This window comes from Acinonyx jubatus, chromosome C1 (genome assembly GCF_027475565.1).
Source record: "Acinonyx jubatus isolate Ajub_Pintada_27869175 chromosome C1, VMU_Ajub_asm_v1.0, whole genome shotgun sequence".
Lineage (NCBI taxonomy): Eukaryota > Metazoa > Chordata > Mammalia > Carnivora > Felidae > Acinonyx > Acinonyx jubatus.
The window spans coordinates 88,047,914-88,074,284 of NC_069381.1; the positions used below are offsets into that span (position 1 = coordinate 88,047,914).

A 26,371-nucleotide genomic window follows, 5' to 3' on the forward strand; every position below is an offset into this window, starting at 1 on the left:
ATATGGGTGAGTTTGTATAAGAGAATGAATACCAAGTTGTGTGGATCATGGAGAGACCTTCAAGTCAGCTCAAAACACACCTCTGCAAGTAAAAGACACCAAAACAATGATATAAAAAAATATAAAAGCAACAATTCAAAACTGTTACTGAAATATAGAAAGAAGGTGAAATCTGGGTATCCCATGGTACCCAGGCAAGTTTTATACATAAAATTGATCATTACAAGTTCACTCCTTGCCATCTTGGTATCCATACACATCTCCTTAAACCATATTTAATTTTCAAATAAGAACCATGAAAGGGTCAAAATTCCACCTACTATGATACAACTATCCTACATACAACTGAAAATGTATTTATACCTTTTCAAGGAAAAAAGGTAAAGACCTTGAGTGATGTTTTCTCTTCTCACTGATATCCCACAACTTAAATAGTATGATATAAAATTAACAATAGTTAAGTACTTTGATATCTACTGCATACATCTCATGTTACATAATAAGGGAATAAGAGAGGAATGAAAACAGGGGCACCTGGGTGGCTCAGTCGGTTGGGCGTCCGACTTTAGCTCAGGTCATGATCTCGCTGTCTGTGAGTTCGGGCCCCACGTCAGGCTCTGTGCTGACGTCTCAGAGCCTGCAGCCTGTTTCAGATTCTGTGTCTCCCTCTCTCTCTGCCCCTCCCCCGCTCACACTCTGTCTCTCAGTGTCTGAAAAATGAATAAACCTAATTTTTTTTTAAAACAGAGGAAAGAAAAAAATATATACACATACAGGTACACATATACACCTTATCATATGTCATAGATATCAAAGATGTGTATATACATACATACATACATTTATTACAAAATAAAGGAGGAAATACTCATGACAATTTCAGTCCTCTTTTCTGTCACATGATTGTAGCTGATATTTATGACTACTTTCTTCTACTGCTCATTCTGTATTCTCTATTCCTTCAGGAAGCATTTCAGCTCGTCATGGTTCTTTACCTTTGGGGTGATCCAAACCTTCTTTCCTAGAGTCTGGCCCATTGGGTTGTTGTGGCTTTCAATTGACATTAATCAAAGGGTATGGTAATACTAAAAGATGCCCTAAGAGATCTCCTGTATTCCAGACATATTCTTCCTAATCTGCTGTAGAGTAGCTGTCCAATTTTTCCTTGGCAGTCGGATTCAATTACGAAAGCCAGAACCTTAATACCTTTCTTTGCCTGTTGATTTAGAGGTAGGAGGACCCCAAAGTAGCTGGGTTGCAGCCTTAACTTTCTGTTTAATGGATTCATTTTGAGTTACCTGGTAGAAAATTAATTCCTCTGGAACTAAGACCTGCAGGCCAGTAAAGCATAAATTCTCAGAAACAGTAAGCAAAAATTTTGCTGGTGAGTCACTAGGAGTAATAGTGAGGAGTGCCACTCCCATTTCCACACCTTGAATCCTGGATCTGTGAATTTTGCCTATGAGAAAAACAATACCGTATATTGGACACTAATTCAGAGCATACACAGTCTTCTGGAAAACCTTGCCCCAGCCCTATGAGGTATTGTCATCTAGGTTGGTACTGTAACTGAGTTTTCAAAAGGCCATCACATCATTTTGTCAAGAAAGATGCTTCAAGATGATGAAGAACATGGAAAGACCATTAAATTCCTTGAGCATGGGCCCAGTGCCACAGTTTTGCTGTGAGGTGAGTTCCTTGATTGGAAGCATGCTCTGTGGAAAACTGGCTATGGATAAGCCATTTTGTAAGTCCATGGATGGTAGTTTTGGCATAAGGATTATCCTTAGGGAAGGCAAATTATCTCAAGTAAATTTCTATTCCAGTAAGAACAAAATGCTGCACCTTCCATGATGGAAGGATCGAATATAATCAACTGGCCATCAGGTTGCAGGCTGAAATCCCTGAGGAATAGTGCTAATAGGGACCTTAGTGTTGGTCTATGCTGCTGGTAGTCTGGGCATTCAATGGGTGGCTGTAGCCAAGTCAGCCTTGTGAATGAAATCTGTGTGGCTGGTTCCGTGCATAACTTCTGCCACTGACCACATTGCCACTTTGTTCACGAGCACATTGGGTGAGAACAAGGGTGGTTGGAGAAACAGGTTGACTGATATCCACTATCTGGCTTATCCTATTCACTTGATTATTAAAATCTTCCTCTGCAATGTCTCTCTTTGGTAAGTAAGCATTCACAAGGAACACATGGCCGTTCAGAAAGATCTGTCCACATACCACTTCCACGTATTTCCTTGTTACCAATTTTCCAATTATGTTCCTTCCAAGGCCCCGAGCAGCCAGTCAAATCATTGACCACAGCTCATGAATCACTGTATAATTGTGCATCTAGCCATTTCTTTCTCCAAGCAAAATGAAGATCCAGGTGTACTGCTCAGAGTTCTGCACATCAGAAGAATTTCCCTTCACTGCTGTACTTTAGGGATGTCTCAGAGAGAGATGTAGTGCTATAGCTGTCTACTCTTGGGTGGTGCATACATACCATACAGAACCATGAGTAAACATGGCTTGACTTTTCCTTTGTCAACTGAATATAGGGAACTCCCCATGAGGCCACTGGTTCAGGCTAGGAGAGAGAGACCATATATCAGGAGTGGAAACCAGATATTTAGACCACTTCACATAACTTATTTGTGCTCAGGCCAGGTCACATATCAATGATGGAGTGTTTCTGCACACACACTCTTGGTGTGTCAGATAACATCCTGTTCATGATGAACAGCTCAGGTTGCATGTGCTGGCCATGGTTAAGCATTCAGTCTCTGATCAGGCCAGTATCAAGCCAAGTACTGTTTCTCAAAAGGAGCATATTTATCTGCAGAGGATGGCAGGAGTTTGCCTTGCAGTCTTACAGTCTCCACCGAGATTCATGTATAGGAACCTGCCAAAAGCTCTGAACAGCATCCCTCTCTGCCACTGGCTCTTTAAGCACCGTTGGATTTGCTGAATCATATGGCCCAAGTGGCAAAGCAGAACAGCTTGATGGCAGCCTGGACCTGTAACAGATCCTTTCTTGTTCTGGGCCTCACATAAGGCAAGCAGCTTTTTAGGGCACTCAAAATTAGGCTAGAGTAGTGCAATCAAATGAGGAATATCTTGCATTCATAATCCAAAGACTCAATCAAAATTTATTTATTTATTTATTTATTTATTTTTGCTGTAAATGATACCATTAAGTAAGTGAAAAGACATCCTATAGACTAGGAGAAATATTTGCAAATTATATATCTAATTAGGGACTGATGTCCATTATACAGAGAGAACTCTACAACTGAATAACAAATAGAAATAGATAATAACTGAATAATAAAAAGTCAAATAATGCAATTGAAAAATGGGCAAAGAGTTTGAATAGTCATATCTGCAAAGAAGATTACAAATAGCTGATGGGGACATGCACATAAAAGATCCTCAAAATCATTAGTCACTAGGGAAATGCAAATCAAAATTACGATGTGTTACCATTTTATACCCAATAGGATAACTGTAATACCAAAACAGGAGATAGATAATCAATGAGAATGTGGAGAATTTGGAACCTCATAGTCTTCTGGTAAGATTGTAAAATGATGTGGCTACTTTGGAAAACAGTGTGGACCTCCTCAAAATGCTAAATAATAGAATTACTATATAACTCAGCAATTCCACTCCTAGGTATACACTCAAGTTAAATAAAAACAGAATCAAACAAAACGTTTTGCCATATTTAATCAAGTTCAAATAAAAATATATGCACATATACATAAAAATGTTTTATTAAGACAATATTTTTATTTAAATGCCAGTGTTTTAGTGTATTCTCTGTTTTAATAAAGTATTTATTCTACATTTGGGTAGAATTCTTAACTTATTAATTTGATGTAAAGTGATACCATTCTTTTTTTATATGTTAACTAAGTAAATTAAAAGACACTTATGTAACTTGTTTGACTCTAACTACAATCTATGATACTTTAAAATTGTAACAAGAATTAATACCCATGGACAGTTTTTGCTAGTACTCAGGTACACTTTTAGTCTCTGGAAGAAAAAAGTTGCTTCCACTGTAAAATAGTCAGGGTTGTAAATATGTTTTTTTACTGAGTTCTAATCCTCAGTACCAATTAGCATATTTTATGACTTTATTTGGATGATCTCCAACTACATCTGTGCCACTACACTTCATAATTGCTTTATTTAAAGAGGTTGCATCAGACCCTTGTCCCTTAGAGGTGGACTGCTATCAACTTCTGGAATTACTACATATATTAAGCCAATGTCAACACTACAGATTTTTAATTAGTTGCAAAGGATTTGTATCATTTCCTCATATCTCCAAGTACCATAGTCATTCATTACCAGACCTCCATGTCACCATTCAAATCAGACAGAAAACATATTACAGAAAGTGGCAGCCAAGGCCAAACATGTTATTACCACCCTCTCTTAGAGCAGTAACTTGGCAATAAACACAAAAGAAAGAGAGAAACAGAGGATCTGTAAAGTTATGCATTGTTATTTCATTCCCAATGAAGACAATATCAACTGTACTACAATTCTCAAAAAATGTATCTCATTTTACACTCAACTACCCCAGTGGAGAAAATCTTGCTAAATGTTAATGTGTGAGTAGCTGAGGTGGTATAAGTAACATTGTGCATCATGAAATAGCACAGAAAACTGCCAGAAAAACTGAGACAGATATTTAGGATCTATATGAAAGAATTTACAAGAAGAATTTAAGATGTTTGTCATATTTGAGACCCAAGAATCTCAATTACAAAAAATCCAGATAAAACCATTTTGTATAATGATGAAGAAAGGAGGTTTTGCAGTAACACAAGCTTGGCTTGCATCCCTGTTCTGTCCCTTGGTAGGTGTGGGACCATGGAGAAGTTATTTAACACTGCTAGGTCTCATTCATACATTCATGCATTTGAAAAATGGTAGTGAACATATACTGGATCAACACAATGCTATCTCATGGGAATAAAATCTTGTAAAAGTCAAACAAAATTTTTCCTTATTGGAGCATCCATTCTTTTGGGAAAGGTATATCACATCCAATTAAAAATCAACTAATGAGGGGCGCCTGGGTGGCTCAGTCGGTTGAGCCTCTGACTTCAGCTCAGGTCATGATCTCACAGTCTGTGAGTTTGAGCCTCGCATTGGGCTCCGTGCTGACAGCTCAGAGCCTGGAGTCTGCTTCAGATTCTGTGTCTCCCTCTCTCTCTGCCCCTCCCCACTCATGCTCTCTCTCTCTCTCTCTCTGTCTCTGTCTCTCTCTGTCAAAAATAAATAAACTGTAATAGGTCAACTTATAATATATTAGAAAGCTTATTGTATATAAGTTTGGCTTAAACTCACCTTTCATGAATAATTGAGATAAAAACTTATGTAGTTCCCTATTAGGGTTATCGGAAATTACTAACTGCCTTATCTCACTTCTGTAACTTCATCTGCTTGCTAAATAGATAACTTTGGTTGCAAAACGCTCCCCCACCCCTTCTACCAAGATCTGGCCTAGGCAAGACCAACACGTAAAAAGTCAAGAACTCACTGCCCCATGGTATCTTAGGTGTCTAACTATGATTGGTCATTTTAAACCCTCTTAGGACAAAGAACTTTAAATTGATAGGTTCCCGCCAAAACTAACATCTGTGTGTCACAATATAATTGGCTACCATGAAATGCTGTAAATTGTAATTGGTTAACTAAATAATGACATATTCTGACTTGCTAAAATCCATACAAGCTCACTGCTACCTTTGTTCGGGGCGTTCTCTGCACTTTTCTCCCTAAGATCAGATCAGGTTTGGCCTGGCCGTGAATAAAATCTTGCCTCGCTTCTATTCGACATCTGGTGGTTTTTTTCGACAGCACCCTGTTTCATAAACAGTAAAATTTTTTTTTTAAAAATCAATTAATGAATTCATGATAGACTTTGGTAAAAGCTTGCAAAGAGAAGATAGAGTACCAACATAAAGAACAATGTCATGAACTATATAGAAAAGGATGTTCAGGCAAAGCCTCTTGGGGGAGTTGGAAATTTGGGTCAGACCTGAAGAGTAGAAACTACAATGTCTCTAGAATAGAGAATTTGTTGTGCATAATGATTGAAAAACAATTTATAAAGATTTTTAGCATAGTTTCTGGAACAGCATAAAGACTCAAAATTGGGGTATGGTAACATTATATTTGCCATTGCTATTATTATCACATTATGTCAAAACTCCTTAGGGCTTGGAGTTTTAACTGACTATTGTAAATCTAACGGAAAACCTCAAAATTTACGTAGAAACTTGAGGAATTGAATAAATTCCAGGAATCAAGTAAACTCCTTAAATTGTAAATAAATGCATTTTAAAAAGAGGTCTAATGAGGTACTAAGGGGTTGGTGGGTTTACTGGTGTGTGTGTGTGTGTGTGTGTGTGTGTGTGTATATATATATATATATATATATATGCGCAACACTTGTAAAGATTATTAAGTCTTCTTCAATGCCTGGCACTCAAGAAATGTAATCCAATTCTTTAAATTATTTACCCTCTTTATTCATTAATTATAAACATTTACATTGTTTTATAAATTTTCATGTTTATCAATTTTTATTCCAAATGGACACATGACATGTTCTGCACCAGAGAAAAGAGTTCTTATTAAATTCTCACAGTAAATATTGACTACCTCCATTCCTTTTTGCTCTAGTCCTTATCACTACGGTCCTGTGGTGAAAGATAGGTCAATTAACTAAGTCTAGTTCCAGACACTCCACAGTGAGAGAAGGAGAAACAATTTTTCTCTGCTTATAAAAATGGATAGGTGGGGGGCAACTGTCCCCTTCCTCCCCTGAAAGGATTTCTTCCTTATTCCAGTCCTTTTGTATGTAAATAAAATCTCTCCAGGAGCCTGATAGCCCCAGGGGTTTTGGCTTTTACAATACAGAGAAGTCTGGGTCAAATGTAAATAGCTAGGAAAATAATACTCCAGTCTCCGGTACCTTCTGAGCTAACCTAAGTGTCCCTCCCACACTGTAACTGTTGGACTATTAGAGGGATGAAAAAAGTCTTAAACACAGGACAACCCATTGAACCTTACAGTGTGTGAAAACAGTTCTAGGAAGAGTGAAAGTAAACATTCTCTAATTTTATAGTGTGTTTCTTTATCTTAGGAGGCTAGGCCTCTATAAAAGAACACAGAAACCCATGGAAGCTTTATTTCTCCAGGATTTGTAGACAAGAAACCAATAACGTATATGGAAAACATTCCTACTCCTCTCACCGATTTTGCTAAAAGGAAAACAAACCAGCATTATCACATCAAAATGCAGTAAAATGTGTTCTTACTTCTTGATGTTTTATAGTGTACTCTATATTTAAAACTCAATTGTCTTACCAATTCTATGAAATTTTACTGGGATTAAATAGGAGTCCCCTTGATCTCCTAAAAAAATTAAGTTTCTAAGCCTTGTTTTGCAATGATAGAATTTAAAATGCAAATTTATTAAGAAACTTTTATTCAAGTGAAAATTTAACCTCTACTATTTTTATGTCATTGGCTCTGGAATTGCCTTTATAAAAGTAATGATTGCTTTTATGATACCAATGGTAGGCAGTATTGTACCATATTTAGTTTTAGGTCAAATTTGTGTTTACTCTCGCTGAAGTCAGGTTTTCAAATTAGTAAATGTCTCCAAATGTGTAAGAACAGTGAAACCTGCTCCCAAAGGGGCATCTGGCTCCTAGACTTCCCCTTACCCTTCACCCACACCCAAGTGTGCATCAATATGAGGAGAGATACAGTTTCATTTCTGACCCTTCGTGATTCAGTATAATCCATAGAGTTAAGCACTAAAGATAAAAGACAAGAGGTGCTGAAAATGTATATCGATAAAAGCAATTTTCAATAATAGTCAAAATGTACAGTATTAAAAATACACACACACACGTGTATGTGTGTGTGTGTGTGTGTGTTTTAAATGCAGGTTTCTAATTTTGAAACATTGTTTGATATATAGTGAACCTTATTGTTTTTCAATTGACAGTGTCTTACATTAAAAAAAATCACCTTCTTATGAATTTTAAATTATGTCCACCCTTGAAGCAGCAAAAAATTCCAAGGGAGGAATGGCAGAGCATGATTCCAATGGCAGAAAGAGAATATTTATAGAACTCTAGAGGCCTGAGTATTTGAATTTCTTCCACTCGCCGGATCAACTAGATTTGTGGAAGAATCTTACCTTAAAAAAGAATAATAAAGTGGTGTCATAATTTAGATTAAGACCATATATCTAGTATAATATGAAACATATATCACATAATGTGTAAATGACTCATTGCACTATGAGAAAAGTTGACTAGAAGTCCTAATTCAGAAAACAAAACCAAAAGTTAACCAGATATCAGACCAATAAGAGAAAAAGAGAACTACTGACCAGATTAGAAACTAGTCATGAGATTTCTGGTCATCCTTGCTGTGAGACCACAGACATATCCATGACTGCCATCACACTTGAGGGTTGACAAGGTGAAGATGTCTTGTTTCTAACCCTTAAAGCTATTTTTAATTTTACCAAAGCAGTATATGCACGTGTTTCAAATAGGCAGAGTCTATTCCTGGGTGTCACGATAAAAAAGAATTTAACAAGTGAATCTTAAAGATACAGTAAGTAGGAATGAATGTAATTAAGGATATGAAAAATTTCATTGATAATGATGAAGTTTTGGGCTGTTGGGGAGTTCATGGGGTCTGGAGCTGATGGCCAAGAAAGAATTCTTGAAGACGTTTTTGGTGCAAAAAGGTGATTTTATTAAAGCATGGACACAGGACCCATGGGCAGTGAGAGCTGCACTGGGGTCGTGACAGGTAACTCATTATATATACTGTCAGGTTGGAAGGGGGTCAGGGATAGAGTAAGTCTCTAAAGTATTTTGGAAGCAAGGTTTCCAGGACCTTGAAGGGCTAGCTGTTGCTAGGGAAATGCCAGTTATTACCATTTAATAAAACCATAGTCATGAGACCCTTCAGATATATATCAGGGGGGCATAAGCTTGGAGTATGATTGCCAGCATATATCTTGGGGCAGTTGAGATAAAGGAAGTATCTAAAAACCATTCTCACATGGTTTTTAGATACAGTACATCAATTTCCACCAAAAATGAGATTTTTAAATTGGCTTTACTTTGAATTTAAATATTGTTTTGGGGAAAACCAAAAAATTTTTATAGGATATGCAAGGTTGGGATAATGTTAAGGTGAGATTCACTTTTGCCCCTAGCACAGTGTCATCATCAAGGCAGCTGGGCATCTAGAGAGAGGTCACTCTGCCGGATTCAAGGACTTGTCAGTGGGCTGTAGACAGTAAGGGAATTTAATTTTTCAATCGCCTTAGTCTCCAACATCACCATGGAAAGCACTTAATCCCCTTTCCTTTGTTCTTGGGTAGCCAGGAGTGTCCGAGGAATATCACACATATTCTACCTGGGGGAGGGGATGCTACCCTGTTTTTTGTCCTCATCCTGCCCCACATTCCCTCATAAGATAATATGACAAAACCTTATGGAAAGAGATTAAAGACATCTTTAAGACATGATAGTCTGTCATGCCATAGAGATAAAATACTCTAAAAATTTTTGGTTTTCCCCCAAATAATATGTAAATTCAAGGTAATGTCAATTTAAGGATATCATTTTTGGTGGAAATTGATGTGCTATAGCAAAAAAACATGTGGGAACACACACACACACAATTTTAAAAATTAAAAAAAAATGTGAGAGGGAACCCTGCATGGCTCAGTGGGTTAAACATCCAACTCTTGATTTGAGCTCAGGTCATGATCTCGCGGTTCAGTTCATGGAATTGAACCCTGCTTCGGGCTCTGGGCTGACAGTGCAGAACCTGCTTGGGATGCTCTCTCCTTCTCCCTCTGTCCCTCCCCTGCTCACAAATGCCTCTCTCATTCTCTTTCTCTCTCAAAAAAAAAAAAATAAAATAAAAAGTAAAAACCAGGGGCACCTGGGTGGCTCAATCAGTTAAGCATCCAACTTCAGCTCAGGTCATGATCTTGCAGTCCATGAGTTTGAGCCCTGCATCAGGCTCTTTGCTGACAGTTCAGCATAAATAAATAAATAAATAAATAAATAAATAAATAAATATAAAAACCATGTGAGAACACAAAGGGTTAAGGATAATCCACTGATATTGAAAGTAGAATAGAAATTTGGAAATAATTGTCACTAAGATTCTAATTAATATTTTAAAATTATAATTCCATAAAAGGTAGTGATATTTGCTGAGATAGAACAAAATAATAGATTAAAGAGAAGAGCAACTGAAAGGATATATTTGCCATGAAGAAACATTAAAGGGCTATTATATTGATACATATATTGAAAAACAAAACAATGTGATAGTGAAAAGTGAAATATTTTAACAGATAATTCTGAGAAAAGGAAATATCACCAGTATCAAGGTGGCAAGACCAGGAAAATGTTGAAATAAGCATTATCTGTTAAACAAGCATTATCTTTTCCAAGTTTCCCATCACACTGATTGATATTCAAGTGACTTCTCACATTAATGGTTTCAAAGTATTAACATAGTTATGCCTCTTATTGCTGTCTTCATAACTACCCAATTCTCCAATCACTGTTACATTACAGGCTGAGTTTGCCTCTAGATAAAGCCAACCCTACCTGGCTTAACTTGCGTAGACAATTTACTTTTTCCTTTCAGTTGGCTTCATGAAAGTCAGCCTGTTGATGTGTAAAATTGAAGTGGAACAATAAAAAGAACCCCCACCCCAACACACACACACACACACACACACACACACACACACACACATACACACACACACACACACATACATACACACACACACACACACAATTGGGTAGGAAGATTGGACAAACTCAACGTTATACATTGAGTTAGTAAAATGGTGAAAAACACTTCCTTACATCAGGATGCACAATGTGCCAAGTTAGGACTGTGCTTTTTTTTTTTTCTTCATTTCTAATCGACTAATTTTGTCTTCTATAAAGAAAACTGAATTACATATAACTCTTCTGATACCAAGGTAACATACTAAGCGAAGGATCAATTTCAAACTATTCCAAAAGCCAAGTCTGCCTAGTGAAATGGCTCACCCCATAAAAGTCTCAGTTGACAGATTAAATTGATTGTGGATGTAATCTGATGTCTACTTCCAGTCTATGTTAGTTTCCCTTATTCTTTGTTCCCAACACAACTGATCACATCTCTCTCACAGAACTTGTGGGCTTGAGTCTCACCACCCCATGGTCTGCGGCTTAGGGGAGTATATCTCTTATTTCAATCAAATAAGAAGAAATTCAGTAGAATCTCTTGGGAAATTTGAGATCTGTTGCTTAAAAATTAAAGAATGCAATACATGGTGCATGACTCAAGTAATTGTTGTGGAGGAAAGGGAAGTTGTTCAGTGTGATAGTCTGTACTTCCAGTGTTTCAGGGGAAAGGATGTCTATCTCTGGCTGGGGTTTAAATCCTGTCCAACAGAGTTACTTAGAGAAGCGAACTGACACTAGCCTTGAACAGCTGGTGATATAGCACTTGATACATAGGGGCTCACAAAGCTACCGACTAGATGAAATTCATTTGCCAACATTAAACAAACACCCTGAAAGTGAGAGGTACCTAAATATGAAGGTTTTCCAAAGAACCCAGGAAGGTGTCCCATGAGAGACACCTGATTAAAGTTTAATCAGCTTTAAACATCTGCCAGTTCTTTAAAACAATATATCAGCTCATGGAAATAGAAAACAGGCAATATATTTTCATCCCTTTATTTGTCCTCCCAGCTCCAAATTCAATCCTACACAAACCAGATGCAGCTTGCTAGGGAAATAGGACAGGCAGCAGAAGATCAGGACTAGAGATCTGATGCTGTGCCACCCTTTTTCAGCCTGAAGTTAGGAGCAAAAAGATTTTTTTTTAAATTGAAATATAACATAAACATAAAGAAAGACACTAAAATCATAACTATATAGCTCAAATATTCTTTTATGCAGTGATTATACTTCTGTAACCACTATACAGTAAAAAAAAAATATGAATAATGCACCTGACATGCCTTTCTCACAATCCCTTCCAATAATTACGTTTCATCCTTAATTTAACAAAATTTAACCGCTTCCTTGATGTCTACATCTGTATTTCAGTTTTGATTGGTTTTGAGATTTAGATGAATCAAATCATTAAGTATGTAGTTTTTGACTTTTTATTCTATCCCTCAGCAATATATGTGTAATATGAGTCTGTGTAGTTGTGAATCAAACTGCAGTTTTAAATTTTCATTCCTATATAGTATTTCATTGTTTAAATGTGCAAAAAATGTATTTATCAGCTCTTCTTTGATGGACATCTTGGGTTCTTATAAGCATGAGCTATTATAAATAATGCTGCTATAGACTGTTTTGTACCTTTTTTTGGTGTTTATATGCATGCATTTCTATTGATTATATTCCAATAGATAAAATTCCACAGTTAAATTTGTTACAAAATGCCTGGGAGATTCTGAAAGTATTTGTAGGAATGAAATTCCCACCATCTCTATATGAGAGTAACAGACATCCTATATTCTTGACTATTGTTCATATTTTACTCATTTTTAACTTTTAATCAACCTATTTATATACACTGATACATCATTTATTTGAAATTTCCATTTCATTTGGTTAAACACATTCTTAACTATTTACTAGACTTTGGATATCATCTTTTGTGGAGTACCTATTCAAGTTTCTACATAGTTTTCCACTGAGGTGTCTGAATTTTTATTACTTATATTTAGGAATTTAAATTATATTATGGATATAATTTATAACTCTTTGATTATACAGATTGCAAATAAATTTTCCTACTTTACAGCTGCTATTTTCCTTCTCATATTAGTGTTTTAGTGAGGAAAAGATCTTAAGGTAAATCTGGTAAAAATATTATCAGTCTTTTCTTTTATTGAACGCGCATATTTGTCATGTATAAGAAATCATTCCCTACTCCATAGTTAAAATATAATCTCTTCACAGTACTACTTGATGAATTACCAGAAGGTAAGCATACTCATATACTCTCCACAAATAATCAGATTTATAAAATTTTTATTCCTACTTTTGTGCTTTTCCAATCATTACCTCCCTCCTCCTCTCTAAAGGGAACTCCTATCCTTATTTCTTTAAGTTTTTATTTATTTATTTTTGAGAGAGAAAGAGAGAGAGAGAGAGAGAGAGAGAGAGAGAGCGGGGAAGGGACAGAGAGAGGGAGAGAGAGAATTCGAAGCAGCTCTGTCCTGTCAGTGCAGAGCCCAACGTGGGGCTCTATCTCACAAGCCATGAGATCATGACCTGAACCGAAATCAAGTGTCGGCTGCTCAACTGACTGAGCCACCCAGGTGCCCCTATCCTTATTTCTAGTATTTTTTAATTTTGCCTGTTTTCCCTTTAAACTCTATAGAGTATTTCTTTTCTTTTTTTGCTTAGAATTTTGTTTATAAGAATCTTTCTTGGTGTTACTGGAAGTAGTACTTTGTTCCTTCCATCACTGGATAATTCTCTCTTTATCTGAATATAGCATACTTTAAGTATCTGTTCTCATGGTTATGGATATGTGGATTGTGTCCAGATTTGGGATATTTTGAGTAATGCTGCCAAATGTAAAGGTATTTGGTGTACTTATGTGTACTTCTCCCTTAGGTATATACCTGGGACTGGAAATGCTATGTCGTAAAGTATGCTGATGTTCAACTTGAATACATACTGCCATAGAATTTCAAAGCATTTATGTCAATGTATGCTTCCATCTGCAGTGTATAAAAGTGTTAGTTACTGTATACTCTTGGCAACATTCAGTATTGGTTTTTCTCATAAACTTTTATTTTATCATAAAGCTATTTTAGAAGGTAGGTCATATTATATTATCATATTAATGTAGTATATATTGACCTAATTTTAAACTTCTGAGCATAGTTTTTTATTATCTTTTCTTAGGATTGTTTGGTCATTTGAATATCTTTTATATGAAGTACCTTTAAGAATTTTCCTCATTTAGAACCCTCTTGCACTGTTGGTGGGAATGCAAACTGGTGCAGCCACTCTGGAAAACAGTGTGGAGGTTCCTCAAAAAATTAAAAATAGACCTACCCTATGACCCAGCAATAGCACTTCTAGGAATTTACCCAAGGGATACAGGAGTACTGATGCATAGGGGCACTTGTACCCCAATGTTTATAGCAGCAGTTTCGACAATAGCCAAATTATGGAAAGAGCCTAAATGTCCATCAACTGACAAATGGATAAAGAAATTGTGGTTTATATACACAATGGAATACTACTTGGCAATGAGAAAGAATGACATATGGCCTTTTGTAGCAGTGTGGATGGAACTGGAGACTGTTATGCTGAGTGAAATAAGTCATACAAAGAAAGACAGATACCATATGTTTTCACTCTTATGTGGATCCTGAGAAGCTTAACAGAAGACCATGGGGGAGGGGAAGGAAAAAAAAAAGAGGTTAGAGAGTGAGGGAGCCAAAGCATAAGAGACTCTTAAAAACTGAGAACAAACTGAGGGTTGATGGGGGGTGGGTGATGGGTATTGAGGAGGGCACCTTTTGGGATGAGCACTGGGTGTTGTATGGAAACCAATTTGACAATAAATTTCATATATATATATAAAAATTTTCCTAATTTAATTTTTCCCATCTTTTTCACACAGCTTTGTATTGGTCTGTGTACATTATAAATATACATCCTTTGATTATGTATTGATAATATATTTTGACACTGTCTTTTATCAATCTCTTAATGGGATATTTTAATTTTTATTTATTTTATTTTATTTTATTTTATTTTATTTTATTTTATTTTATTTTATTTATTTTGGGAGAGACAGAGACAATGCAAGTGGGGTAGGGCAGAGAAAGAGGGAGAGAGAGAACCCCAAGCAGGCTCCACATTGTCAGCATGGAGCCTGACATGGGGCTGGAACTCACAAAACAGTGAGATCATGACTTTAGCCAGAACCAAGAGTCAGATGCTTAACCAACTGACCCACGCAGTCACCCCTTGATGGGATATTTTAATCATTAGAAGTTTTTAACTTTGATGTAGCTTAAATTGTCAATATTGTCTTCATGGTAGTGCTTTTCGTGTTCTATTTAAGAAATCTTTGTCTACAAAAAGGGCATTGTCTATTCTCCTACTTGTTTTTTTGAAGCCATGTTGTGCTTTTTTTTTCATATTGGAAACAAATGTTTAACTGACAGGCCATATTTTCCCCAGCCACAGAGTTGCCTGAGGATCTGACTCTTGTTTGAACTATTTTCTATTTCTATTTCAACTAAGGAAAATGATGGTCTTACTGAGTTAAACATATAGAATTCATTTACAACAATGACTATATGGATGTATAGTGATTGTTGCAAATTTATGTCATAGGTAAGAACACTATATCTTTTGTATTTTATCAACATTGTCTAGTATATTTATTTGTAATTGATGAGGAGTAGCTGAACCAAAGAGTGCAAGCTTGCCACGTAACTCCAGGGCGGCTCTGTGACTAGTAAGACAGCAAAGTTGGAGAGACCCAGAACTCAGTTACCCTGTGCCAAGATGGTCTGCACCCATTTAGCCTTGTCTCTAATGGTTCTCTGGTGTGTATTTGTGTGTGCGTGGATGTGCAAATGTGTGTGTCTGTCTGAAAGTTTTAGAAGTTATGCCTGGGAATTGGGAGAACTCTGATGTGATGTTGGCCTGTACCCTTTCTTAAGTTTCAGTAAACTTGGTACCAAACCAAGCCTACAATGTCTTATGAGTTTGACTGTCATTCCAAATTTATACCCCTCCCTTTTTAGTGGACATACATATATTTAGGTCTATAATCCACTAGAAATCAATTTACATGTATATTGGGTAATGATAAAAATTCAATTGTATTTATTATTTTCTTTTATGTTTATTTATTTATTTTGAAAGAGAGAGAAAGCAAGCGAGGAAGGGGCAGAAAGAGAGAGAGAGAGAATCTCAAGCAGGTTTTGCACTGCCAGTGCAGAGCCCAATGCAGGGCTTGAACTCACAAACTGTGAGCTCATGACCTGAGCCAAAATCAAAAGTCAGAGGCTTAACTGGCTGAGCCACCAAGGCGACCCTTAATTTATTAATATAGATAACCAAAGACGATGTAGTATTCACTAAAAAGATTATTTTTCCAACTCTGGCTCTACAATTCTTACCTTTCATAAATAAATGGCAATACTCTCTTTATCATAATAAATGGTCCATATATATATATATATATATATATATATATATATATTTATGTCTGTTTATATACATACATATATATATGTCTGTTTATATACATACATATATATATGTGTCTGTTTCAGGATTCTTTGTTATTCCATTGCTTTGCTTTCATTCTTTCACCAATAATATGTTTTCCTAACAGTGCAGTTTTGTACTAGACCTTTACTTGTAGTTGTATCATCTTCAGCTTTTATCTTTATTCTCCAAAATTTTCTTGGCTAACCATAGCCTTTCTAATCTCCTTGAAAAGTCAAATGCCATTAGAAATATAGTACATCAGAGGCTCCTGGGTGGTTCAGTCGGTTAAGCGCTCAACTTTGGCTTAGGTCATGATCCCATAGTTCATGAGTTCAAGTCCTGCGTTGGGCTCTGTGCTGATAGCTCAGAGCCTGGAGCCAGCTTCAGATTTTGTGTCTCCCTCTCTCTCTGCCCCTCCCCACTCACAATCTTTCTCTGTGTTTTCTAAAAATAAATAAACATTAAAAGAATAATTTTAAAAGAAAGAAAGTACAGCAAAGATTGCATTAAACCTGTAGGTTAATTTTGGGAAAATTTATCTCATGGCAATATTTAAATTTATAGTACATTAACGTGTTATCGTCTTCCAATCTAAGTTAGATATAATTGTAAACTGAACAAATAAGGAAATATGTTTTAAGTGTTCTATTATATTCGAAGTCCTATATGCTATGCTCTTTTACAATCATTATTTTAACATAATCCCATGACAGTAATTTTATTATCTTTGCTTTATAGCCAAGGATGTTGGTAATTTCTGGAGTTGAATTAGTTCTTTCCTTTTCTTTCCAATATAGCACTAGAGCTGCTTTCAGAAAAGTTTTAGTTACTTTTAGTGATTTAGTTATTGAGTTTTACGTTCTCCAATAATTTTTCCCATTAAAATATCTGTTTGTTTCCTGTTTCATTTCACTATTTTTCTGTTTTAATTATGTATAATAAAAACCTATTCTTATCACTATTATTTGTATAGTTTTTATTTTATTATCCTCTCTATTTCACAGTTGCAATGATTTCACAGGATTATACAGTTGAAAGGACTCACAAGGTTGCGTAGACCATACTTAGTAGTGCTTTAATTAAGGTAGAGGATACAGTAAAGCTGGAGAAAGCAGAGGCAAGCGTCAAAGGCCCAGGATACACCCAGATGGAACTCTTCTTAACCACACAAAAGGTACCTCATCTTTGAATTATGAACCACTAAAAATAAGTGCATGGAATCTTTGTTTCAGGACAACTTGGACAAAAGTTTCCAGAAGGACTTCTTATGACTCACTAGTTATGTTGCCAAACTATTTATTTAACCAGTTAAACCAAGTATAAGGTAGCATCTATCTACATAACTCCAAAAATAAAGCAAAACAAAACAGAACTGTCCCTAGGTTCTTCCAGGTGAGTCCCAAACTTTAAACAATTTAAACTTACTGAGTAGCCCATCTTATTCTTAACTTGACCCAGTGTCAGTACCAGAGTTCTAGGCATTTTTGGAGATAGACATAGATATGTCCCAATCTGTCTGTAAGATAACACCATGTTACACAATACCCCCAATGTTAGGCTATTTCTATGTTTTTCTTAGGGGCAGGGGTTATATTTAAATACTTGTTACGTCTTTAGCACTTTGGTTATCAAATTATTTGGTGTAATGCAACTTCAAGTAACAGCAGCAATGTTCACATTTTTGAATATTAAGTAAATTGATTTCCCCCAAATTAAACAAACTTAAAAGTTTAAATTTCCCATTTAAATGTTTAAAGTTTAAATTTATTGTAGTAAATATATGTGTGTATATATATATATATATACACACACACACATATACATATGCATGTATATGTATATATGTGTGTATGTGTGTGTGTATATATATATATATACATATATATATATACACATATATACATATGTATATGTATATATACACATATATACATATGTATATGTATATATGTGTATATATATATATATATATATATATATATGCATATCAAGACCATCAATAATACTGCACAGGTGTTTATACTCCAAAGCAAAATTAAAGTGAATATTTGATGATTTCTCTATAGACTCATTTATTCAAATACCTTGTGAAAATGATTTCTAATGTAGGTCAAGTATCACATTTTTACATACAAATAAAATTTTTGCAGAGGCATAAGCAATATTCTTTTTTTAAAATTTTTTTAACATTTATTTATTTTTGAGAGAGACAGAGACAAAGCAGGGGAGGAGCAGAGAGAGAGGGAGACACAGAATCTGAAGCAGGCTTCAGGCTCTGAGCTGTCAGCACAGAGCCTGATGCAGGGTTCAAACTCACGAACAGTGAGTGAGATCACGACCTGAGCCGAAGTCGGACGTTCAACCGACTGAGCCACCCAGGCACCCCTGGCATAAACAATATTCTTAACTTTATGATTTATTCAGTGGATACATAATTATTTGTCTTAGGATTGATAAGTATTTTTTAACAAGGAAGTTGTATTTGCTAAAGTGTTGAGAACAGAAAGCAGAAAAGAAAGACACACCGTAATTGTTAAATAAGGGACCAAACGTTCACCATGATCTCAGAAGAATATTTGTTGAATTAAAAACCCAATATGACTTTAATTAACCACTTTCAAATGTTAAAACTTGCAGCACCTGAGTGGCTCAGTTGGTTAAGCATCCAACTCTTGATTGCAGCTCAGGTCATGATCTCATGGTCCTGAGATAGAGCCCCGTGTTGGGTTCCACACTGTGCATGGAATCTGCTTAAGATTCTCTCTCTTCCTCTCCCTCTGCCCCTCCTCTGCCCTCACATGGGCACGTGCTCTCTCTCTTAAAAAATGAAAATAGTAAGAGGTTATTAAAACTAATAAAATAATAATAATAATAATAATAATAATAATAATAATAATAAAATGTTAAGACTTTGGATCTTCTAAGATGGAGATTCAGGAAATTTTATCCTGGAAAAAAAAAGAAATTTTATCCTGGAATTTGTATTATTAAATTTTTTAGAATAGTCTAAATTTTGCAGCTTCAAAAATCTACTAGTAAGTACATTATACCTATTTATAGCTATTCATTAGTGCATACTCCTAAGTCAGAATATTATTCTGAAGAGGTGAGGGAATGAAACAAATATAAAAGACATAAAAAGTTTGTAGAAGTTATTAGGAAAACCAAAATACTTATGATATTTAAAAGTATTACCTCTAATTGCTGATAAGAATATGTATTAGTTTTGGAGAGAATACTAATTTTGGATAAAAAATAAGGCCACCATAGTAATTTATAGAAACCATGGACTATTGCCAGACTTCCTTAGATAGAGTTGGAGAGAAGGAATAAACAGGTATAAAAGAGAACAAGGTTTTGGAAGGACTGTAAGTAGTATTATTTACACAGTTGTGAAATACAAACACAATAAGCTTTAACATGTAGTTGAAAGAATCAGGGTATTAAAAAATTTGAATATATATTTTTAATATAGTAAATATTGTATACAAATATCAGAATATGGAAGTTTAACTGGAATTGCATTGAGTCTGTAGATCAAAAATTAGGAAAACTAACATCTTGGCAATATAGTCTATCCATGAATATGGAGGAGCTCTATATTTATTTAGTTCTTTGATTTCTTTTATTAAAATCTATAATTTTCTTATATACAAATCTTATACATATTTTTTGTTAGATTTGTACTTCATTGTTAGATTTGTACATAATACTGTGTCTTTCACATTCCACTTATGAATCACTTGTATAGAAAAAAGTGATTGACTTTTGTATATTAACCTTTTATCCTACAACATTACTATAAACTTACTAGTTCCAGGAGGATATATTTTTCAGTAACTATTTAAATGTTTTTTTCTTTGGTGTAATCACTTGATAAAAGACCAACTGTATATCTTTTCTAAATTACTAATTTAGTTATATACCATGCTGTGATAGCTATTAAGTTAATGTTTGACTTCAAATCAAACAGAATATACTTACCAGTTTTTATAAAATCCTTGACTACAAAGAATGTTAAACATATATTTCCGTTAGAAAATTAAAGATGTGCCTGGTCATTATATGATTTGAGATCCCCTTTTCATTCTTAGAAGAAACAAGCAAATGATTACTGATATCAGGAAGAGGAAATTTTGTGAAAGATAATTGGCATTAAGTCAAAACTGTTGAAGTTTAGACAAAGAGGCTAATGATAGCCTCATGATAGCCTTCATGATAGGCTGTGTTGGTCTGGTAGTTATTACTTCATCTGGATAGAAATACTTAAATATTTTTGGAAGTTATTATGTACTGAATAAAGAAAAAACTGGAAATCAGAAGACATTTTGTTTTCTGGGAACCCAAGCATTAGCGTTCAGTTTTAGGAGACAATTTCAAACATGTATTTATAAATATTAAGAACCCCATAGAAATTCTTCAGAAAATTCCTAGTATATGCTCATCTTATTGTTATGTGGAAGCTTAATATGTCTTTTTTGCTAGAATACTAGAGTATGACAATTCTGCTGTTAATTATAAATAACAGGAAAGAGATAAGGTCCTAGAAAATCAACAAAGCAACAGCTGATCCTGATAGAAATGTATATAGCCACATCTGATTAATATATAGGAATAAGTTATTGTGGTTTTAATTAGCAATTTTCTGATAACTAATGAATCTGAATATGTTTTCATAAGATAATTGGCCTCCTGGGGTGCCTGGGTGGCTCAATCGGTTAAGCATCTGACTTTGGCTCATGTCATGATCTCATGGTTGGTGAGTTCGAGCCCTGGGCTTGGGCTCTGTGCTGACAGCTTGGAGCTTGGAACCTGCTTGGGATTCTTTGTCTCCCTCTCTCTCTGACCCTCCTCTGCTCGTGCTCTGTCTCTCTCTCAAAAATAAATAAACATTAGGGGAAAAAGAAGATTATTGGCCTTCTGGGGTGCCTGGATGGCTCAGTTGGTTAAGTGTCCAACTTCAGCTCAGGTCATGATCTCACAGTTTGGGAGTTTGAGCCCTGCATCTGGCTCTGTGCTGACAGCTCAGAGCCTGGAGCCTGCTTAGGATTCTGTGTCCCCTTCTGTCTCTGCCCCTCCCCTGCTTGTGCGCTCTCTCTCTCTCCCTGTGTTTCAAAAATAAGTAAACATTAAAAAAAAGATTATCGGCCTTTTATACATTCTCTCTTCTGATATGTCTGGACAGTCTTGAATATTTTTAAGGTTTTATTTAACTTCTTGTTATTTTTCTTAATTGATTTATACTATGTATTTAAATGATGTGGATTTGAAACCTCTGTTGTATATATGTATTATACATAACATCTCTCATTTTGTCTTGCTTCTTCAATATCTTAAAAGATGTTTATTGATAAATAGAGTTTCTTCATTTTATCACTTTTCATGCTGTTTGCCTAACTTCCAAGGTCATGAAAATACTTTTTTTCTCTTTTCTTTTTTCACACCATTTTATCATTTTATTTTCACATTCAGATCTGAAATATATCTGAACTTATTTTTGTATACTATAGGGTAAGGGTCAAAATACATTTTTTTCCATGTAAGGTAACCAGCGACTCAGCACCATTTATTGAAAAGATGATACTTTCTCCACTGCAACATTGTTTTTCAAAAATCAGATAAACATATATGTGTGTGTCATTTTATGTATTCTGTTCTGTTCCACTGTTTTATTTATCTACTTTTGTAGCAGTATCATACCATTAGATTGCTATGGCTTCATAATAAATTTTGGCAACTTTATTTTTATATTCTTGGCCTTTGTATTAATATTTAGACTTTAACATTACACATTTTATAAGTCATTAGTTCATACAAATTGAAAATAAATTTCAGCACATAACTACAATAATAACTGTAGCAGTATGTCTATAGCATTACTGAGCAGAAAACAAAAAGAAAGAAAATGAAAATAATCAAAATAGCCATTGATGTAAAAATGGATCAATGAATCGTGGTATATTCACAAAATGGAATATTACAGCATGAAAAAGAATGACCTCTTCTATAAGTTCTAACAAAGATAAATTTTAATATATGTAGTATGATAGGGTCTGTAAAGTTTAACAAGTAAAACTGCTTAATAGATATATAGATAGAAAGATATAACATAAAACTTCTAAGTGCATGTGTTTGTATGATTAAACATTTTTAAAGAAAGGAAACAGTAAAACAATAAGTAAATAAAACCACAAATCTGTTGGGGGAAAATGGGAGAAATACATAGGTTGGTGTGAGATTATTACCTAGGAAATAGGTTCTTGGATAATTATGCTTCTTGTTTGGAAGTGTTTTTACATATATACCTGAATAAATATGCTAGGTTTTTTAAAAATTAGAATTATTCTCAAGAAACTAACAGTATGCTTTATCCAAATTTGCACCCGAGATCTGAAAAAATTAGCCAATTAAATAAACACATTGGTTATACAAATATTTAATTCATTTCATGCCAAATTAATGAATATGGCCATTTTCCCCTAATTTTTTGTTACTGTTATCTGAAGGACATTTACATTTTAACTGTATTTCTATATTTTAAATCCTACAAGCTTTTTAAATAATGAATTGATATAATGACAAAAAAATTGGGGGTTATAAAAAAAGTCACATAGAAAATTGATATTTTTTATAAGATTTAAGTAGAATAGAAACCAGTCTAGTCTAATACATTTTGAAAGTTCTAATACCTAGTTTCTTCCAAGAGGAACTTTATGTTTAACCAGATTGAAAGTTGCAGATCTGCTCATATAAATGCAAACTAGATGTGCTATACAGGAAAGGCCATTTCCTCAATCTAAATCTCTTTAAATATCTGATCTAATATTGGAAAAATTCCATCAAAAAAGTAACAACAAACTTTTCTATAAAGGCCAGGAAGTATCCAAAAGAAAATGGGAAAAATAAATAATTACAGATATAATGCGCATTAGTTACTTTTACCAATACATTCGTTCGCACATACATAGTTTATTCTCTTCCCTATACACCAACAAATCCGTCACTTTAACATAAAGACTACTCTATGCTTAAAGGAAATAACCTAAAAGTCTTACTATGTTAAACAGGTATACACTTAAAAGAATAAAGACAATTTTTCACCACTGTCAAGTGAAAAAAAGGAGACTTTGAAAATGAAGGCAATTTTTGCAAAGAATTTTTGCGTGACATTTTAAGACACCCAAGATGTGTTATATTTTTGTTCCTTTAAGCCTACAGTTCTCCATACAAAGAAAATTATTTTCTAACAATTCCAAATCTTCACATAAAAGCCTGCCAACCAGTATCATTTCATAGTTGTGGAAGGAAGAATAGGAAGACTGTTTATCAATCAGATATTATGGGATCAACCTCATTACTTATTATTTGCTATGGTGCCTAAAAATATCCCTCTCTAAACTCTGAACGGACCTCTTTTCTTCTTTCTTTCTATTCAGTTGATTGGTGATGTCATTCAAATTCAACTACCATCTACATGATGACAGCTCCTACATGTACATCCTTACCCAAGTTATCTCCTCTTAACTCTGGATTTACATACTCAATTGTTACTGTATATTTCCACTTAGGTGCCTGTAATACACTTTTCACCATTAAAGTGTCCAACACTGAGTTCTGAACATTCCCTTGAAACTGTGAATTCAATTATTTTAGTAGCGCAAGTTGAATCCCGATGCCATCTTTCATACTTCCTCTCCAATTTACATTCAATCTCCCAGTACATTCTGTGGATTCTATTGAAATATATACCAGAATATGGGGCGCCTGGGTGGCGCAGTCAGTTAAGCGTCCGACTTCAGCCAGGTCACGATCTCGCGGTCCGTGAGTTCGAGCCCCGCGTCACGCTCTGAGCTGATGGCTCGGAGCCTGGAGCCTGTTTCCGATCCTGTTTCCGATTCTGTGTCTCCCTCTCTCTCTGCCCCTCCCCCGTTCATGCTCTGTCTCTCTCTGTCCCAAAAATAAATAAACGTTGAAAAAAAATTAAAAAAAAAAAGAAATATATACCAGAATTTGATCAGTTCTCAGAATTTCCATTGCTATTTTTGCCCAAGTGGCCATATTTTTATCTCATGATTTGTTGCAATAACCTAATTGGTCACCTTTTGGTCTTGCTTTATTACTTTCTCCTATCCAATGGCAACCAAGGGGAATTATTAGGAGTATAATTCAGATAATGTCATACATGCCATTGTTCCCAACTTTTTAGAGGCTTTCCACATGACTTAGATAAAAGCAAGAGTTCTTTCAAAGTATCTCTTCTCCCATTATCTTTTTGAAATTGTTATCTACTGCTCTGCTTCTTATTAAAAGACTTCAGCTTCCTTGGTGTTTTACATACACATCAGATATTTTCCTCATAATAGGACTTTTGACCAAGGTTCACTCCTACACCACCCTTGTGTACTTCTTTAATTATCAGCTGAAATAGTAGAGATGGCAAGTCTAACACTTGCTATTGGAGATGTATTTCATTAATATATATTATGTAATATTAATATTCTACTGTCTGTAATATTTATGCACTTCATTAATATATTTTTATTTCTTTGGTATAAATGGCTGAAGGTGTTATTGTCATGTTGTATGTTAGCTGTATGTTTAACTTTATAAGAAACTGTCAAATTGTTTTCCAGAATGGTTATTCCATTTTACATACTCATGAGTAATGTATGAGAGATCCATTGGCTCTGCATCCTTGTCAGTATCTTATTTGTACAAACTTTAAATTTCTAGTCTGGCTTAGGTAGTCTTTCCTGATCCTTAGGTTGTACCTTCTTTACATCTTTATTCTTCAATCCTTTTTTTTTTTGTGTGGCAGTTGAATCCATTACTCATGAATATTTGTTGTATATGGTATGAAATGTATATTTATATTTACTTTCTTACATATGAATAGCATATTTATGAGAAATATTGTTCTATGGTTTTGTTTTCTTACAAGATGTTTTTATAGTTTTAGTATTAGGGCAGTACTAATAGGGTATTAATATAACTGTAACTCATAGAATGAGTTAGAAAGTGTTCCTTCTGCTTCTATTTCTGGTAGATCCTGTAGAGAATTCATATCATTTCTTCCTTAAATATTTGGTCAAATTCACCATAGAAAGCAACTGAACCTAATTATTTCCTTTCTGGAATTCCTCATAAAAGGATATTCCCAGTGCCTCCCTCCCATCCATTATGGCATTGTGGTCATTAATTTCACTTATTCATATACTGTAATCACCCTATGTATTGTTGCTATTTTACTTTAAAAACAGTTATCTTTTAGATCAATGAAGAATAAGAAAAGCAAAATATTTTATTTAACCTTTATTAATCACCTTTCTAACACTCTTCCTTTCTTTATATAGATCTGAGTTTCTGACTTACATCACTTGCTTCTACCTGAAAAAGTCCTTTTAACACTTCTTGCTCGGCATATCTGCTAACAATGAATTCTTTCGGTTTTGGTTTGTTTACAAATACATTTATTTTTCCCTGAAATTTAAAGAAAAATTTTGCTTGATATAGAATTCTATGATCATGTTTTTCTCCTTTCTTCATATTAAATATTTCACTACATTCTCTTTTTGCTTGCATGGTTTCTGAAAAAAATAGAATGAATTCTTACCCTTTTTCTCTATATGTGAGATACGGTTTTTTTAATGTTGTTGTTTTTTTTCCCAGTCTAATTTATTTGGAAACTTTTCTCTTTGTCTTTGGTTTTCTGAAGTTTGCATATTATGATGATTAATGGGTCAACTTAACTAGCTGGTAAAACATTATTTCTGGGTGTGTCTATAGTGGTGTTTCTGGAAGAGATTAGCATTTATGTCCTTAGACTGTGGAAAGAAGATGTCTTCACCAGTGTGGTTGGAACAAAAAGGTTCTATAGAACAAGAAGATTCTATTAGAACCTAGGGAAAATTCTCTCTCTCTCTTCTTGAGTTGGGATATCTATCTTCTGACCTCAGATATCAGAGCTCCTAATTCTCAGGCCTTTGACATTTGACACTTAAACTAGCACCTCTCAC

The 26,371-nt window shown here is 34.7% G+C and overlaps 1 long non-coding RNA gene across 1 annotated transcript in view; it reads right to left on the reverse strand.

The window, feature by feature from the left end:
* Positions 1–5,636: 5,636 nt before the first annotated feature.
* The window catches only part of LOC128313944 (uncharacterized), a 105,170-nt gene continuing 84,435 nt past the window's right edge, over positions 5,637–26,371 (reverse strand). The window contains exon 4 of the long non-coding RNA XR_008295102.1: positions 5,637–5,878. This is a non-coding gene — a long non-coding RNA (uncharacterized LOC128313944). The remainder of the gene's footprint in view (positions 5,879–26,371) is intronic.